General features: G+C 39.0%; 1 long non-coding RNA gene across 2 annotated transcripts in view; it reads left to right on the top strand.

Moving 5' to 3' along the window:
• Nucleotides 1-17,826, top strand: part of LOC306995448 — a 39,904-nt gene that overhangs the window by 9,870 nt on the left and 12,208 nt on the right. Inside the window, exons 3-6 of one of the 2 annotated variants that reach the window (XR_013796855.1) lie at nt 12,704-12,830; nt 13,612-13,732; nt 17,204-17,376; nt 17,642-17,745. This is a non-coding gene — a long non-coding RNA (uncharacterized lncRNA). The remainder of the gene's footprint in view (nt 1-12,703; nt 12,831-13,611; nt 13,733-17,203; nt 17,377-17,641; nt 17,746-17,826) is intronic. The other variant, XR_013796856.1, reaches the window with a different exon arrangement.

The raw sequence follows: 17,826 nt of genomic DNA on the forward strand, positions 1-17,826 counted from the left end.
ATGCTAATGAACCCCAGATGGATTGAAGATTAGCACCATAGTGTTTTCTGCTCTCTTTCTCCCCGTCCACAAAAGTTTCTCTCTGTCCCCGCAAATCTCCCCTCTTGCCCCCCTCCGGATCACCTCTGCAGTCTGCCACCCCTGTTCCCACTCCTAAGCCCTTTTATTGCTCATTTCATACTATTAATAACCCGGAGGCAGAGAGGCGGACAGTAATTAATTCATGGGATCCAACCCCTTGATCTGGCCAGAGGAGGGGCCTTCGTGGTGGGACGGAGACTGGGGGCCGGAGTGTGTGCAGGTGGGGGAACGTTCTTGCATCCGTATCCTGACAGAAGTTCTCTGCGTGTTCCTTCCGTCCTCGTTATCGCGTTTCCAATGTCGGATCTAGTTTTTTGTAAGTCTGCGCACACTTTTTGGGTGAGCCGAATGCCACGCACACCCCGTGTTAATCTCTCAGTCCCATGCGCACAGTCTCACCCTCCTTTTCGGACCCTGCTGCTGTATAGAGCTGGTGGGACAGAAGCTGCAGTGGCACATGACAAAAGCAAGGCATGAAATTCAATTAGGAAAGGGTCTGCTCAAGATTTCACAGCCTTCACTGAAGAGAATAGCTTTTGATATATTGGTACTCCTATTTACTGCCTATCTAGGCATTGCTCTCATTAGTAAGCACCCCACCTCCAGCCCTCCCTTTCCCTTTCTCTATCCTTCTCTCTTTATCTCTCTCTCCATTTTTCTCTTTCTCCTCTCTCAGAGAGCTGGCTCAGTTAGTTGCGATAGAAATCGAATTGTCTTGTTTTGTTGGACCACAAAGTTTTTGCTAATAGTGTTTGCCCTAATAGTCACTTCACATTAAAGTGCTCATTTAAACATTTGCCACTCTGTGCAAGTGACTCATTCATTTGTACGCTTACTTGTCCTTGCTTTTTTTAATGGCAAGGACAATATTTTATGGATGATATAGTGTTTAAAAAGCCCTGCAGCTCTGATTTTCTGTCTAGTCGACAAAAACTTGATTGAAAAAGTTGTTGTCCAGACAGTATACTTATAGAATTTTAAATGTATAATGTTTTTAAAAACCTGATGAAATTTATGAACTCTCTAGTCATGAGAACAACCCTTCATTATGTAGTTGACTGTTAACAGAATGTATGTCAGTGTGGTTTGCAACAGCTAGAAAAAAATAAGATATTGTTTAGTTTGTAGGAGAGAATTTAAAAAATAAATAATTTAAGAAAGTTTTAAACTGGGTGTATGAAACCAACATACAAATCCATGGTTAGTGAAAATATATTTTGTGTTATTTGTCTTTTGATTTTAAGCCTTATTTATAAAGATACCACCTTTGAGCCAAGTCCTTTTGTAACAACTAACCTCTGTCTCCCTTGCACTAACTTTTCTTGATTTCATTGGATATATTTCCTATGTCCATATCTGTCCTACAATCCCATCATGCACCTTTCTCCAGTCACCTTGCCCATCAGTCTCCACCGTAATTGAGCCCTCGTAATCAATCCGCATTTTTATTTCTTTTATGCATTTAATTTGCATTTGTTTACAAACTCATCATATCTTGACTTGACCAGTCAAATTCGCTCATAGGTGAAAATTGTTATACTTCACCCTCAATGCACATCTTTCAGCATATATGTTTCTTTGCATTTCACTACAACATGAAGAGAATTTGTAATATCCCAGATTGTGTTGTTGTAACATTGGTGCTCGGTGAAACTTTTGTGAAGACGGTGATGGAGAGACCATCTACGTCATCATTGTGTAGCTCGGCTTGTTAGTCCTGACAAATGATCCTTTCTAATGAAGCTCTGTGAAGTTATGATCCCCCACCCCTCTCCTTTTGTTGTCCAGAGCCCATTGGGTAACTGATGACTGGGAAGTAATTAGTCCAGTCTTGAATGTTGGCAGGTACGGGCAGCTGTCCTTTGTATGGACGTCAATGTGGTGTGTGTGTACGGTAAAGGGTGAGAGTTTGTATACATACGTGTGTGGGAGGGACCCGTAGAGGGCAGAGGGCCGCCTGATCCCATCTGTTTGACTGAACCCCCCACAGCTGCGCCACTGCAGGACAGACCAGAAGGGGACCCACATCACGCTTGTGCCCTCACATAAAAATACTGACATGTAATTGTTACAAATAGAAATCAAATAGTTCAGAGGCTGAAGTCCCTATCCATCATACAGTGTAAAATCCCAAATATTAGGAATATGGCTTACTGTTTTACATTTCCTGTTACTTGTTTCTCTCACCTAAGGGTCAAAGATGAATAAGATCCAAAATGATGGAAAGGAAGGAACATTTGCCAATGTTTTAGAAATGTAATTGTTGTTTTCATGTTGGTGAGACAGATCAAATATTAATGATATTTCAGAATAAAACTGCTCACTACTTTTTATTTTTAAGAAATAATGATCATACAAAAACTATAGTAACTTTTTTGGTTACACTTTATTTTAAGGTCTCATTGTTACAGTGTAATTGTATATTTAAAGTACTGAGTTAATTAAGAACATGTAATTACTATAGGGTTGGGTATAGGATTAGGTGGAGAGTTAGTTGCATGTATGCATAATTCACTATTATTACTATGGTAAGTACATGTAACAACAAGGACACTGTAAAATAAAGTGTTACCCTTTTGTTTCTTAACCTTTTAATGAGACCTTTGGTTAATTAAAAAATATTTAGGCCATTTAGAAAATTAAATCCATTAATGTATTTTTGAATAAATTAATAGGGGCGAGCAAAACAACATTATCGTCACCCATAAATGTTTGATATGAGAAATGCATTTCCGCTGGACAGTCAAAGGCAGATTTAATTAAACCTTTAGTACATGTAAAGGTCTTTTCACATGCTTTGCAACATGGCAAGTGATTGAAGCATGGCAAATATCTCATTCCAGACCCTCTTACTGTCTTTATCCCAGTAGAGCTGTTTGACCTGCAGTAAATGGGCTTGTGCAGGTAATCGGGCCTTTAGAGATCAACTCATTTCAAAAGCCTCTTTTGCCTGATGACTTGAAGGCAGGGTATTTTGCATCCCTCATTAGCTCCATTTAACCACCATCACATGTCAATAAATATTTGATCCAATCTCTGCATTATTTACTTAATTAGATAGTCTTGCAGTTCCGGATAATTTAAAATTGATGGTATACATTTTGTCCCTTAATAACACTTTGTAGAAAACATGCGTTATACGTATGTCATATTAAATGGCAATACAATCCATCCATTAGTTTCAGAATATAAAATTAATCTTCTCTTGGAGGCTGACAAATGAATTCTTTTCATCCCATTGTGTACGCTACATGCGAGTGTGGGTGTGTGTCAGGGATGGATGCAAACGTGTGTGTTCATGTGTGGATGGGGGCTGTTCACTGGAGGACCACTCTGAGATAAAAGGGGCATATAACTGCCAATTAAACATTTGCCCGTTAATAGCAATTAAATCCAATTAGATGATGTTTTTTCATTAACGGTTAGACTTGGACATTAGATTAGCCATAATCGATATAAATGCAACACTCAGCACACAGCTGTCAGATTCTGGCTGCCCCTCTTATATGCCGCGTTGCATATTTTACGCGATATCGTACACAGTAGCCTCAGTATCAATTCATTCAATGATTTATTCATAAACAAAGCCAATTATAAATATAAATACGGTAACAATTCAACTAATTTTCTTTAATTTGATCATATTTGCACAGCTTTCCACTTCATTCTCATTGATGAGGTGAAATTTTTTTGGACAGTATAATGACCGGTAAACTTTGCAGTTGATAGCTTTACAAATTCAGAGTAAAGTGGATGTGTGGAATCACAATGTGTTTGTTGGCGTCCCATAATTTTTTCGCTGCTCTCCCTATCCTGTGCAACTTATTATTATTCCTCACTCCCAGGTTTCCATACCAAGCTGTAATATTAACTCTCGACATATTAACATATTAACTCTCAACATGGCTTTTATAAACCTTTTCCAAAACTGATTGATTAACATCGAAACTCTTTAGTTTAACGTCTCTCATATAACTCTGTGGTCTCCTTTCTTCTCAGATAATTTCAAATCAAATTCATACTTTATATAAATTAAATTTTTTAATTAAAAAATGTTTTGGTAAGTCTTCGCATAATAAGAAAGATTATGCACAGTCAACTTGTCGTTATTGTAAAATATGGCCTTCTAGGAGATAATGACTGTCTGACTGTACATTGTCTCTTATTGTATATAAAGGTGTCAGCATTACTTGTTCTAGGCTGTTGTTTGGGCGCTCTTTGGTTAACACAGTGAAGAAACCGGGCCCTTTCCCCTAACCAGATGAGCTGAGCCTAATTACTGGTTTAAGTTTCCCTCTCAAGTTCCTCCGTCCCTCCTTCTCTGACAGGGTCTCTCTGTCAGATGACTGAGCATGTGACGGACGAGGTGCTATTAGGGGAGATGCAACTTGCTGATAATCAGCTCAGATTAGGAGCACCTTTTTTCAGACATACACACCTGTGGAGGAACTCGGAAACCCCCTCCCCCCTCTTCCTCAGTCCCTGACAGTGTCCTCAACCTGAAAAATGCTGCCTTTATAGGCACGTTACCGCTTTCCTGGCCTTACACACGCTCTGCCTATGGTTATTTATCTTCGTTTATTGTTCTAGTGCTGTTTATTGTTTTTTATATATAAATGGATTTTGCGGTTTTATTCTTGGCTGACAATACGTCACATTTAACACATTTTAATTGTCAAATAATTTTTTATCCCATGTAATGTAAAATGATGTAATTTGAGAGTAGGAATAAGGTCCATTACTAAACTTACGCCATCTTATTTAAATACCTCCGTTTTCACATTCCACACTACAACATGGAAACATAACAAATCTATCCACTTTCAAAAAGCTTTGTTTTCGATGCTAAAAACGCAAATATAAAATTCTTTATATTTTATAGCCGATAACCGATATATTCGCCAATAAATCTAAATCGAAATTTTGATATCATTTTTGAGAGCCTGGTTACAAAAGGTCTCACCATTAAAAGCCATGTTTCAAGCGCACCATTATAATGTTCTCATTTTATAATTGTTGCACTTTACTGTCTTTTCCTTTTTTGAAGTGATTCCAATCATATTTCAAGCCATTCAAAACCAGCATGCTGAAGGAAATAATCCATTATTTATAGGCTTTAATATATCGGCCAGATTTTCTTATTGGGCTGATACCGATAACATTTAACATTAACATATATCGGCCGATACCGATATGGTGGCCGATATCTTGTGCATCCATAATGACAACATATTAGTGTGGACAAGGCCTGAGTAGTTGTGTCCAGTGACATGAGAAAAAATGGATCTTCATGCAGATAAGGAGCAGGTCCATGCAGACTATATCAATCAAAGTGAAAACATTGTAAGTGACATGATCTATCTCCTGTGAGATACAATTTCCTAATTTTGACAGTGAATTTTGTAAGTACGTTTGCACCCTCAGATCAGAAATATGGACACACTGGCAAAGAGCATGGTGTTGATATGGTGCATTATGCACTAGTGCAGCTAATACGTATATGATGTTTATAATCTTTAATGTTCAGTTTTAGTGGCACTGCATACTGGCAGTAGTGGCATTCATAGGGCAATCATAACTTGGAATGCTACTGGCGACAAACAGTATGGGACCATTCCTTGTGGTGTGATACATACTTTAGGTTTCAGAGCCTTTCTCCTTCTCCAGCCCTTTGCCCCTTTGCCTTCATGTCTGGACATTCACAAAGCCCATGTGTGGCCTGATGCTTCTCCCCTCTCTTTATAGAAGGACTGGTTCTGGGGTAGGGGTCAAAGGTGACCTCGATGATCCTCTGCCTCAAGGTTTAGATGTGCCGTTCTGTCCTTAAGCTTTAGCTTTATGGCCCTGAGGTTATTAAGGCTATTCTAAAAGGCCATAAGGCTGCACTGTGCATGAGAGGAGACATGTAATGAAGTGGATAATGGACGTGAAGTGTGCTGGACAAAGCTACACATTATGACCCTGAGAGCTGATCCTCGCCGCTATGCTACATGAATGAAGAGCATGTTAGTGCACTTAGCTCAGTAAGTGCAGGTAAATTTTAGATCAGAGGCCCAAATATGGCATATTGCTCACTGGTGGGTAGAAAATAGATTTTGAAGGACTTCAAAGGTGCAGTCATTTTTTCTGCAGTATGTTCGTTTATTTTACCCCAATGACTGATTTTGATTCATATTGTTTAAATCATGTACTCTGACTTAAGATGAAGACTCCAGTCTAATAAGTGGCCCAAAAAGGTGTTTTTATTTTACATAGTGTGGGTCCCTCATGGAGGCTGCCATATTGAGATCACATGACCAGCTCTTTTTTTTTTTTTTTTTATAACCCCTCGTTTTTTGAAACGTTTCTAAGAATGCACTTGCATTCACAGGAGACCGGTCTTGCCAGGCTACCTTGAAAGAATGAACTCGGACACGAGGACACAGAACGCATCTTTGCGAGAAATGAGAATTGAGATGTGCTGTGATCTTGTTGCTCAACTGAGCGTTTACATATTATGCAGTGGGACAGCACCATCTAATGCACAGTAAATATGGCATAAACATCACAGATGTCATAACCTATTAAAATATTTAATTACATTATTGTCATTATTTGATATTGTTTTGTTTTAGTATTTGTGTAAATGTAGCCTATTTAAAGTTATGCTTTGTCAATGATTCTTTTAAATATGCCAATTAAAAATTACTGCAGGCTTTCTCCAGGTATTAGAACTTTATTCAAATTATGCCAGACAAAACGACACGTTTACTTTCACAAGCCGTTGTGTATTTGTGAGCTTTCCTTTCAGCGGGAATCTTTTGATTAAGAACAAGAGTTCATAGTTAAGAACTATGACTTTTTGGATTTTTAACTGTTCGATTTTCTCAAGTTTGCACTCGATGCATCCTCGATATCAAGAACACATCCAGGTACTTTCTCTGTACTTGCGTTCTTGAGTATTGGAACCGGAATTTGACGGTTGATGATGACGTAGTGCGAAAACACAAAGACGCAAGATCGCTTAAGAACACATATTGGGAAATGGCCATACAGTTGCACAAGTAAATGAAAATGCTGTATTTTGTGCCATGCTGCATCCACAACTATAGGTGTCAGTATAAAGTCTAAGATTCTCACAGCAGCAAGCGCAACATAAACCAGAATTTACTTTGTGCACCTTTAAGCTTGCTTTAGTTTTCAGCCATCTATCTCTCTTCCATTTCACTTTTTCGTAGTATACAAAGTTCCAAGACATGTGCTCCTTGCGAAAATGAAAATCATCATTCAGGTTTGCAGCTCTTTTTCTCCATGCATAAACAAACACATTAAGGCTCTTCACTGATTGTTCTGGTATTGATAACTGCATGACAATCGCATTAACGAGAGCATACGCTTTCATTAGTCAGTACATTAACATCTTAATATAACGGACATTATTTTGGCAATCAGCTGCGCATTTTTACACGGATGTAGCCTACACTGTTTTGTCCACCTTGAAACAAATGCAAAGAATCTTCCTCTATTTGTCTAGGAAATTATCATCCCTGTGTCTCTCTAATAAAGGAAAGTAAAATTTGCCTCTGCAGTTTGCATATTGCATGTGGTGTAATCAAAACAAAACAAGAGGTACAATGTGCCATCAGTAAAACAGAATTTTTAGATACGCACAAAGACATTAACGTATCAAGGTAACAGAAAGCAGCGAATTGTTCTGTGCTCAAACAAAAACATTAATTAAGATTTTTTTTTTCCACCACTCCTTGCATAGCCCGTTCAATGAATTGGCCTTAGAAACGTCTGTCCTTTCAGGCCCGTATGTGTGCCTATCAAATGAAGCGACGGCAATTTGAAAGAATTGTCATTTTAATGAGAGCGATTAATTATGGTGGCAAAGGGAGCATTTGCTTCACAAACATCTACTCTGTGAGAAAGGGTTAGTCGGCTTCTCTTTGCTAGACTCCATACAATATCAAATACATTCATATTCTTTATTCCCTGGCACAATATGCCTTATACAGTCCGACACCATACCATGTCTGGTGGAGTGCTCTGAATGGCGGAGTTGGTGGCCTTGGGTATTGATAGAAAAACCTTTTTAAAATACTTCATATATTCAACACCTTGGAATTCACAGGCCTAACGGCATTATGTGGTAATGTGGCAGGAAGTAATAGAATGATAAAAATGATTTACATTAAAATAAAATTGCAGCAAAAGAAACATTTATTAAAGCAATGTCAATGGGTGCGGAAGCAAACTGGCAATGTGTCATAAGGTGAAGAGCCTTCATGGTTCGGCTGATTTATGAATACCTGATGGAAATCAAGATAAATTGTTAATCCTTTATGGAAGTTCACCCAAAAATACAGATTGTGTTATCATTTACTCACCCTCATGATGATCCAAACCTGTATTACTTCTGCGGAAACCAAAAGATGATATTCTGAATAAGAATTTTGTCCATACAGTGAAAACTGCATTAGACCCCCCTTAAAAATAATACACTTTAGCATACTTAAAAAAAAAATAGTGCTTATTATGGAAATAATATACTTTAAAAGAATATACTTATAGGTGCAGTTAGCGATTTCTGAGAAACACTTAAAAATAAAAATAAAAGAAAGTTGAAAGTTTGTTATTGTGGGGGCGGAGCAACAAAAAGGAGGGGTGTGTTTGTTTGGCTGTCGATTTCAAATATCAAGTGTTTCTCAGAAATCACTTCCGTTTGAACACATTTCAGAATTGCAATTTAATGAAAATTATCGTAATCAGAATTTATATTAGATAAGATGTCCTTTTTTGACCCTCTTAATAGGATCTTTATATGTAATTTCATAATTACTTCTGTTGGCTTTGAAATATGGTTTACATGTGCTTTGTTATTCAACTTATCAAAATTAGTATACTTCTTAATTTGACATTACCAAGTGCACTATTCAAAATGTATTCAGGTTTGTTAAGACACATTTCATAGACAAGGGTTAAGATAGTTTTAACTGAAAGCAACTTACACAGACATATCTTAAAATATGTCAGTGCCTTTGGTTTGCACAGCAATGCTTTTTTTTCTTCTTCTAAGGAACATTTATAAAAGCTACTTAAATGTCCTAACTGAACTAAGGCCTAATCCTGGCTTAATCTGAAACCAGGCCATAGTGCACTCTCTTTACGCTTCATTAATGTACTGCATTTTTATACATTTATGATTTGAAGTACACTTCAAGTGCTCATTTCAATAAATGAAAGATTTACAAAATAAATTTTTTTTTAAATCTTTCACAAGTAATAAAGTAGGCCTACAGGTTTGGTACGACCGGAACTGTTGAACATTTATAGAAACATCTGAGCTTCATCAGTAAACTATATCTTATCAAGCTCTTCTCTTTAGCAGAGCCCCCCTCTTCCTTATTAAATGATCCTGTAACTCTCAGGAGGAGGGCCAATTAGGTGGCTGAATCTCAGACACATGCACTTCTGTGAATAAACATGATCACAAGCAAGTGTATCTCCCCTTTAATTAGCTCCAGAAAAAAAAAATACCTGATTACCTGATTGACATCTCCGTTGTGTCAAAACTGTAGAATATTCCCCCATGTAAACTTAAATCAAGACGCATCATTCCTGTTTACTAGACATATCTGTTTTATCTACTAGCTGGTGGTACGTAACTCCTAATAAAGACGGTGTGTGTGCGATCAGACGTGGTTCTTTGGAGGTGTGTGTGTGACTCAGAGAAGCATGACAGACTCCCCCTGTGCAACACAACACACTGATTGGCAAATTGCCAAGCATATCCGCTGCAACCTGAGTTGCGAGTGGCAGGTAGAAATTGAAAAATGCGAAGCGCACTTTTCCGCTGATTGCTCCAGAGATTACCGACGCTCTCCTTCTCTTTCTCTGCATCAGGTTATTTTCTGCTCCTTCCTTTTCATATAAATGCGGTAAATACATAGCTTTAACTAGCGAGCGTGGTGACAAGCAGTCTATTGAGTGTGAAGGTGGGAACTCTGACTGGAGAGAGGCTCAGGAGGAGAGTGTGTCATATTTGTCACCTTGTTTTCATGTGTATGATGGCTCGAGAGAATAGAGCCGTGGCAGCTGTTGTCATCTGCTGTGTCACTCTTTGAATCCGGTCGTCCATGTCAACCTGACAGACAATCCGTCCTTCCATTGATCGTGTCACTCAAGTATTGGTTTATTTGCCTTGCTGTAGCGCTTAAGCACCTAACGGATTGAAAATCACCCTGGCAGTGTCAGGAGGTCTTCATCTGACTCTGGATCTTCACTATTGTGCCGATGACTGTCAGCTGCTAAGCCCACTGAGTCCTCGGTGGACATTGGCAGCCTCTAATTTACCAAGATAGGCCTGTGAGAGTGGCGGCTTTCTCCCCAGCAGGTCTACCTTTTCTCAGTCTATTAAAATTCTCCTCCTAATAAAAGCAAATTTGATAAACGCCTTTTCTACCTGTTCCATTACGGAGGCCCTGCTGTGCAGTCACACAAGAGGCTGAAAAGAGCCCTCTCCCAGTGAGTCGTGCCACCAAGAGAGCAATTAAATGAGGTACACTTACCTTACTCGCCCCTCTCTCTTTATAACTGCCTTTAAACGTTCATTTCAAAGCTCATGCTGCTTTTTCTTAGTTACAGGGAGGGTAAGAAAATGTCTGACTACATGTGCAACTTTATACGTTATGTGTCCAATGTATGTTCGTTGAAAGCCTTATGTAATCACATATGGCACAAATGCTGCCATGTTGGGATGACTGTATTTAGGAGTTCAGCATGACTGAATGGCACCATGAAGATGTACAGTAATTGCCAACAGAAACCTCGTTATTGTGTTTACACCTCAACTTTTATTTTCCGAGTTCAGTGGCAGAAACCAATTTATGTTGATAATAATAAGTAATTGTGAATGTTTTAAATGCACAATGCATACCTATATTTGTGTAATGCAGGGTGTTTTGAGTTTTTACTTCTATTTAATTTTAATTTTAGTTTAGTTATAATATTTTATGGTTGCCAAAGTTTATGCACTAACTAATCAATTAAGTCGGCATCAAGCGGAAATTGCAATCAACTTTTATTCCCTTTTGTTCCCTTTTATTATTTAATTATATCACACGTTTAGAGCTTTAATAAACTGTGTATCTTACGCAAACAAGAAATTATGTTCATTTTTAATTAATTGCTGTAATCAACTTGTTTGCATCACGTTTGCATCACGCTACCACAAAATGTTTTTAAAAAATGTAATCTTCTATCTGTCCATCGGAAAATAATTGGATCACTGTCATTTGCTAATTGCAGCTATCATTGTCAAGTTGCTGCAGGGAAAGGATTGAAAGTCGTCTGGCCATTAGACAACTAACTATTTTATAGCCCAGCGGCCCCAGCCCTTGCGTCTTTGTATACGTCATTAAGGAAGAGATGTCAATTTGTAACGGGGAGAGGACGTTAATGTTTTTATTAAAGATTATGAGGTCACATTAGTTTAAAAAAAACAAGGATGTGCACTGATAAATAACTTATTAAAAAAAATAATGAAATATTCCATTCAAAATATGAATTGGCGGGTTTAATTTCATAGAGAATTTTCTTTTTTGCCACTCAATTTCTCAGCACAGTCTAGTGTTACTGCATGTTTAATGCAGGTGGGTCTTAAAGTTTCACCTTTTAGAATGTACATCAATTACACATTAGGATCATTAAGATCATTAGGGTCAATTAAGAAAACAGATAGAGAACTTTCCTGGAAACGTGGTTGACCAAGGTGTTGTGATGATTGACATGGCCCTCATTGGTTTGATTTATCTCATGACCATTAAGACCTTACTAATTGATTGACTGATTGACAAGCTTGCTGATTAATTCTGACATGTGAGTCCAGCCCTGATTTATTGGTTTATGACTCTGGTTGCCACACAGTCTTGTCTTGGACTTTTTAACACACACCTCAAGGTGCACCCTAGGCATCTCTTTCCATGCCTCTTAGTATCACTTTATCGTAAGATAAGAGAGAGTCCCCAGGGTCCCAAGGGCATTGAGAGTCCAGACCCTCCATTTGCAACGATCTTGTGCAGAACTTGTTTGTGTCCTGCTTGGTTTCAGTGGTACGTATATGACACAATAGAGGATATCATTTTTAGGGAGGTGTGGAGCTGTGAATTGCTCCCTACTCCACTGAGCCATCGTACACAGACCTTTTTACACTCAACACAATACACCCAGTAGCACACACACACAGCACTTACACTACGACCCCACCTCCTTTAAAACCAAACACGGCACTTAGCAGTATTTTAGCCTCAAATGCACAGCCCACGACGCACACACACACACACACACCTTGACCCTGTCTGATGCACCAACTGTCAACAACATTCAGAGTGGACGTAGCTTGTGAATTTCCTGAACGGTTACTTGTAAAATCCGGGTTTGGATGATTAAAAAGTTAAATTAAGGGAAAAATGACCTCAAAGTGGTATTATTTCTCTTGCCCATAAACTCATCCTCGGATTTGCAGCCTCCTTTTGGACTCTTTACCACTAGCTTCATTTTCACACTTAAATGTTCATTTGATTTACTTTCTCTTTGTGTTGTCCCCCTCCTTTAACAATGCCCCCTCCCTTTTCTGCAGGAGAGGTTTAATTGCAGGGTTACAGGAGTGCAGTGCCTCTGGATGCTGAGCGGCCGAACCGGGCCCTACCCTGTCATTTACTCGCGTCAAGCTCAGCTCAGCCATGGGGAAGCTGGAGATTTTCACGGTGGGCCCCGAGAGTAGAGTGGACTTGTCTGCCCCTCAGCGGGGCTATAATGACAGATGCCTTTTAATGGCTGCATGGGTAGAAAAGGAAGGGGGGCAAACTGCGGGGGCGCTTGTCAATGTGAAGGGGGATCATTTTCGTCACCAAGATGTGACGTTTCTAATCTTTTTCCTCTGATTTGCTTCTTTTTGATGCCTTTGTGAGTGCAATGAGAGAGTTCATTTGTGTCTCGTTGCAACTTCTCAATGTAATGGATGAAGATAAACACAGTTCATTCTCATGCACAGAAGCCAAATTATGATTAACTGTCACTGTCAGAGAAGTCTATAAAGTCTTGGATTCATAAAATAAAGTAGGCCTATCATAAAACAAAACAAAAATACTTGTAAAATAAGGTTTATTCAAAACTAAAATTACTCCAGCAACAAAAACAACAACAATATTAAACGTATTATTATTGTTGTTGCTGTTGTTCTTATTTTTATTTTATATTTAAGAAAGTACAACAACAAACACAGACATAAAACCTATTATTATCACACAATTAATTATATAAATAATGTTTATGTAAATTATTACTGTTATTATTGTTCTTGCTGTTGTCTTCCAGACATGAAGAAGAAAAAAATCGAATTGTAAATCATTTAATTGTATAGCTCCGTGAAGTAATTGTAAATATGTATGTCATTAAAACATAATAATAAGTATTTAATATAAAGTTGTCATGTCGTCCAGATGATGTGTGTGCTGAAGGTGAAGAGCTGTTCTCTGTTATCCTCAGGCAGTGTGTTTGAGAGGTGCAGAACAGAAGGGGACAGATGGGCCCAGTGAAAGTCTCCATTGAGAGAGCCTGTCCTCAGGCTCCAGCCCAGCTGTCAGAGAGCACCGAGACAGCGGGAAAGGTGAGATTCACCTATTTTAAAGGCAGACAAGTAACATATGTGTCAGAATTACTAATCTTACACAGAGGTGACTCAGTGTTTGGTAGCTGGCAGACCTGCCCCTGTGTAAATGATAGGCAGATTAAAGAAATCAATGGCCATTTGAAGAGCAAGGGATTAGCTGATTCTCATCTCTTGAACAGGGAGTTGATTCTCAACCAGGGGTATGTGCACTTGAAAGGGTTTCATTTGGCTTTCATTTGACTAAAAATAAAAGGAATTTATGACTTCTAAATATTAGGGTGTCAATAAATTACATTTGTAATGTGATTAATGTTATTAAAATAACAGAATATGTATGCATTTAAAGCACCTAGACAGAGTTTTGACTCTTTACTCGTTTCACTCATGTTTCTCTTTTTGCCCCTCAATACTAAACCTTTTTGCCCTTTTTTTGTCCAAACACATCTCAAATCATAACAGCGAATATCAAATTATTAAAGAACCAACACAGGTTCTATATTTGTCAAATTGGATTAAAGCGCACAGACAATTTTGCAACTTATTGTCATTGGAAAAACATGCCTCTACCTACATTTTTGCAAAACTGCAAAAACGTACCTGCATTTAGTTCACTGCAGTTTCCAGATAGAGTGATCATAGTGTCACAAACAATTTATATTCCTTTTCACATAAATTATGCTTATGTCAGATTATCAATTCATAAAGACTTATTTTCATGCGTTTCCTTGCATAATACTTTTATGGCCTCAAAACATTTACTATAGTGCATGCTTTGTAAACTACAGTAATACAATTTGACGTTTGCATCACGTAATCAGCTCCATGTCACATGTATGTTCTAGGTTCCCTCCTTCATTGTGTTTTTGGTTCTGTCCTGTGACCTAGGCTGAATCCGAAATCGTCCCCTAAACCCTCATTCACTATTCCCTAAGTTAGTCCACTAATACTGTTCACTTGAAGGAGTGAATGAAAAGGAGTGAGCAAATTCGGATAGCCGTTGAGCGTACATCGGTTGTACACTCGTTATTGCAGTGTCAAGTCAAGTCACCTTTATTTATATATAGTCCAGGGGTTTTAAGCCAAAATGGGGGTCAACCGTGAACAAATTGCAACAGAATCAAACTCAACTGATTTTGTATCCTCCATATGTCCTGAGTAAGGAAAAAAAAGCCCCGAAGAATCCCATTAGGGGAAAGTTACGAAAAAGACCCAAATATATCCTATTCATACGCCTATTCATTATTTTTCTCCCATGAATCGGGTAAAAAATGTAACCTTTAGATATCACCATCAAAATTACTGAGTTGATTACTTACCGGTATATCAAGACAAACAAAAATGTATTACAAGTTTTTTTAAATAGTTTGTTAACATGGACAAACGGTGCATAATCTAATTACATATGTGCTAATTTGCATAAATATCACTAACAGATCTTTACAATACAGATTGTATCAAAGCAGCTTCACAGTGATAACAAGAAAATTATACAAGAAGTTTGTTTCTAGAAGAAAATTGCGTCATTGTCATCGTCCACCTGAAATAAGGCAGATCAATAATATTGTTGAATAATAAATGTCCCCAACTAAGCGAGCCAAAATCCATGGCAACAGTGGGAACAAAAACTCCATCAGGTGACAGAATGGAGAAAAAAACCTTGGGAGAAACCAGGCTCAGTCGGGGCCAGTTCTCCTCTGACCAACGAACGATGATTCAGGCAACATTAGAGGTCAGAAGTCAGATTAGATCAGAACATTCACAATATTTATCCAGTTCCATCTGGTTGGAGGTCGGAGTCATCACGCCGGTATGGAGACGAGTTTGTTGAGGTGTCCAAGAGGCCTTCACAGGGCCGATGAGGCTGGCACTTCACGGATGTGTTGTGGTCGTGTCCAGGCGCAGGTTCACCGTCTGATCTGGATACGGCCCGGATCTGGCTGACTTCAGTAAGCCTCAGAATAAACGGAAAGACTAACATTAGCATAGATGCCATTCTTCTTATGATGCAACGAGTACATCACGTGTTATAGGTGTATTGTGGGATTGAATAAGTGCACTTAATAACGTCCACTATGGTTTCGGACACCACTACAAATGGCTGACCCTTCAAATAACGCCCTATTTGAGGGTATAGGGGGCGATTTCGGATTCAGCCTAAGTTTTCCTCAGTCTGTTTAATTAGTCATTACATTCACCTGTGTCCTATTAATTATCTCATCAGCTCCCTCATTTGTTCTAGTATTTTATTTATTGCTCCATGGTTCTTTCAGTTGGTGTCCGTTCCAATGTGTGTTATGTCTGCTTCCATGAGTTCTCTTCACTTCCTGCCAGCTGCACCCGTGACACTCTATAAGTATTACTTTTCTGACATAGTAAACTTGCATTGCACAGCATTGCCCAGTGTTTTGGTACGAGTCCCGTGAAAGATCTCAAAGACTGTTGAAGCAAGTTAAAATGGCATGGTCGTTTCAGCAAATACTTTTTATCTTTGCTTTTGTTAAGGCCATCTGTTAAGTGTAGGGTATGTGGTGATATTAGGGTGGTATGTTATTTTTTAACGCGATATACCTAGTACTAATCTTTTATCGCCTCTCACCGGACATTTCATTTCTGAACTGCCACGATATGTACAAGAACCAATGTAATAAAACTTTGCCAGATTCATGTTCATCTGTTTCGGATAAAACCGAACCTGCTTTTAGTACGACTCACTGGACATTTCACCTTGAAAGTGTTGCGAAATGTGCAAGAAGCAACATATCGTTTTCCAGAAATGTTGCTATTGAGCCTGCACATCAGAAGTATTTAAATATAACAACTTTCTCCACACTTCCATCTTACATATGTGTCTTGATCCTTAGCTAGCGTCGTGCCAAAGACGTCTTCATAGCTCATACGCTGCTGTAGGTGCCGACGGATTTCCGGTGTCTTTCACAATTTGACTCCATGCTGAACAATCAGTGGATAGGGTCTTGGCATCCGCAAGGTTGAGGCGACGATTCTTGAGGTCTTCGACTTGCTTCGGCCATGTCTTCTTCAGCGAATTGCGGTGTACCTTCCATGTTGGTGGTCATCAGCGGCAGAGTAGTTTGACGCTGTCCATTTGGACACCGCAGGCGTCTCTTCTGTATTACCTCTTCAATCGTTGACTGAGATACGCCCAAGATTTGCCTGAGGCATCGCATGTGAAAGACCTTGAAGTTGTTGATTTCCGTCTTCAGAAGGGTTCAAGTCTCTGATACATAAAGTAGAATCGGAATGATCATGATCCGGAAAAGGCGCATCTTGGTCGCAATCGTGATGTTGGCCTTTTTCCACACGCACCATTTGAGCGATGTAAACACTGCTGTTACTTGGCCGATTTGACATTATACTCCTTCAACTGATGCAAGCTTCTTCTACTGGATCAGGGATCCTAAGTACTTGAAATTCTGCACTTAATCGCAGGTCCATTGATTTCTTGCCTAGTTTCCCTGGTTGCCCAGTTCTGGTTATCTCGGCGGAATGACCACCCTCCTCCTTGCTCAGGCCTGGTAAGGCCCTTTCCCCCAGGCTTGGGACCAGCACAGCGGAGTGTGTAACCGAGATGTTCCTGCCCTCAGGAAGTCCTCTGATAGTCTTCTCATTAATATAAATAACAGGTATTGCTCTGAACATATCTGATGTCGATTAAGTAGTAGGACCAAAAGGTGAGGTAACACTACACTTAAAAAGTTTCACATTTAAAAAGCATTCATTTAGCATGCACATTAAACGAAAAATAACTAACTTTATCAAAGTGTGTGTGTGTGTGTGTGTGTTTTTCTTCTTCGTCAAACTAGCTTCCTATCTCTTCAGTCTTTTACTTGATGACACAAAATAACAGGTTGGACTTTGGCAGGAGTCACATGGATTGCTTTCATTCAGTTCATTTAGTGAAATCACTCTCGGATGAATACAGAGATGCAAACACTCCCTACACCTTCAAAAGCAGCAGGAACCAGGTTCGGCGCGCAGAGGGCCCTTGTCAGGTAACGTTCAGGTTCTCTCTGTGTTTATCACATCCACTGTCTTCTTTGTCCCTCACACTTCATCCCTGTCTTTTGATTTCT

The sequence above is a fragment of the Phoxinus phoxinus genome (assembly GCF_949152265.1).
Source record: "Phoxinus phoxinus genome assembly, chromosome: 3".
Lineage (NCBI taxonomy): Eukaryota > Metazoa > Chordata > Actinopteri > Cypriniformes > Leuciscidae > Phoxinus > Phoxinus phoxinus.